Source organism: Mus caroli, chromosome 9 (genome assembly GCF_900094665.2).
Source record: "Mus caroli chromosome 9, CAROLI_EIJ_v1.1, whole genome shotgun sequence".
In the NCBI taxonomy this organism is placed as follows: domain Eukaryota; kingdom Metazoa; phylum Chordata; class Mammalia; order Rodentia; family Muridae; genus Mus; species Mus caroli.
The window spans coordinates 99,822,789-99,825,072 of NC_034578.1; the positions used below are offsets into that span (position 1 = coordinate 99,822,789).

A 2,284-nucleotide genomic window follows, 5' to 3' on the forward strand; every position below is an offset into this window, starting at 1 on the left:
TTTTTTTTGAGACAGGGTTTCTCTGTGTAGCCCTGGCTGTCCTGGAACTCACTCTGTAGACCAGGCTGGTCTCGAACTCAGAAATTTGCCTGCCTCTGCCTCTGCCTCCCAAGTGTTGGGATTAAAGGCGTGCACCACCACGCCCTGCTTGGTAACAGTTTGAATGTCATTATATTATGTACATTAGTACAGTGAACTGTACTAAGCATGACCCCGGAGGCGAGTGAGACTCAGTTCCTGTTTTCCATCCACTCACAACAGGAACGCAAGCATGAACCATAGGAGGCAATGTGTGAGCTGCGCTAGATGTGTGGGTTTAGCAGAGTCCAGAGGAAGTGTACTTCCGTCTGGAGGAGGGGAGGTTAGGGGAGGCTTCGGAGAGGAGTTTATGGCCAGTAAGTTTCAGAGAATAAAATCGCACAGATGGAGCACGGAATGGAGGTGGATGGCGGAGGAGGGACAGCAGTGGGCCAGAAGAAGCTGGGGCCAGGTCGCTGTGTAGAGTGAGACGTGGGGAGCTAGAAGTTGAGGAAGTAGAGATCGAGGGTGAAGACCATTATCTGTTGGTTTAGGAATTTATTGAGAAGGCATTTGCAAGGGGCGTATAAACTAGGGACTTGGTTTTCTGATAAGCCCTGGGAGCCGCGCGAATAGAGGCTGGGGCAGGAAAAAGGACAGGGGATTGATCGGGGCACCCTGAAACTAAAATCAGCAGCACTCAATGATTCACCTGGAGCTGGGAAAAGAAGATGGGCGTGGCCCAGAGTTACCTGAAATATTTGGCCTAGATGACAGTGGCATCAGCAAGTAAGGTAGGGAGGAGGAAGGTTGTCAGTTGGGTGGGTGTGCAGGCCCAGCACTGAGTCCTGAGCCTACACTAGAATCCCGGCCCCATAACCTACAAATTATGGGACCTTGAACTAGATACTTCAACTACGTTGCAACTCCATTTTCCACTTTGGGGGGGCGGGGAGGGGAGATGTTCAGTACAGTGTGTGGCACCCTGCAAATGCCCACTGGGCTTGAGCCTTGAGCTAATGTCACAAAAGAGCAAACTGCTTGGAGACGTTAGGCTAGGAGATCACGAGTCTAATTTGGGATATAATGATCTTGAAATCTAAGGCCCCCTTTGGGCATCCCCGGTAGAGGGAGGAAGTGGGTGTTTGAGGCCTTCAGAAAGCCTTTGATCCACAGCCCCAGCTTCTTGCTATTTTCTCCCTGGCCCTACCCTGGCTGACAGGCCTTGTCAGGGCAAGCTTGTTACAGTGATGGGCACTTGCCTGTTTTTGTTTTTTTGTTTTTTTGCCTCAATTTTAGCCAGGCATGGGATTGAGAATTCTTAGATTAGAACCTGAGGGTATACAAATCGGGTGAACTTCGATCTACCTTTCTCTGCTTTGATTTTCTTTCTTTGCTTTGCTTTAACTCTGAAACAGAACTGATGTCCCTACATGGAAGTCTGATGTGAACATGCACGGCACATGTGCATATGCTTTGTCTCTAATTAGAGTGGAGCATGGCTTCTAAAGTCCATTTGTAGACGCACACAAAGTACGCATCCTTCTCTTGCCCCACCTCACTGGTGACCACTCTGATTAGAACACTGATTTACTTGGAGATAAGTGTGCAGTTGATGACAATAAGATCATCAGACTGAGGAGACAGGTCTGAGCTTTAGGTGGCAGGAAGAAAATAAACATTTAAGTTCTGAGAAAAGCAGGGGACAGGGTGGTGAGAAGATAATTAGGGTGGTTTTTAATCCTAGAGGAATCTCACACATGAAAGTAATTTATGAGGAGTGATGTAGGTCATAAAGGCAGAACAAATACTTCCATGAGGCCTGTATTAGTTGTGGGGGTATAGCTCAGTGGTAGAGCATTTGACTGCAGATCAAGAGGTCCCTGGTTCAAATCCAGGTGCCCCCTGGGTTAGACTTTTGTTTCAGTTGGCAACTTCATGCTTAGCCAGGGTACAGCAAACACTTGTCCAGAGCTCCAGACTGAAAGAAGCATTTCCTCTGGGGTTCATGCAGATATCTTGGCTCATTGGTTCCCTGGCATGAGAGCTACAGGCCCACTTGCTCATAAACCAGTCCTTTTTCTGACACCAGAACTCAAGTATAGTCACTTATATTGAGACTACACACATATTTTGTGTATACACATATACACACTCATACATTCACAAACACACACATATATACATACACACACAAACACACTCATACATACATATACACACAAACACACACATACATACACAGACACACACACACATACACACA

At 47.1% G+C, this 2,284-nt stretch overlaps 1 non-coding gene across 1 annotated transcript; it reads left to right on the top strand.

Moving 5' to 3' along the window:
• Window positions 1-1,853: 1,853 nt before the first annotated feature.
• On the top strand, window positions 1,854-1,925 carry Trnac-gca. The gene has a single exon. It is a non-coding gene; the product is annotated as a tRNA-Cys (tRNA).
• Window positions 1,926-2,284: the final 359 nt, after the last annotated feature.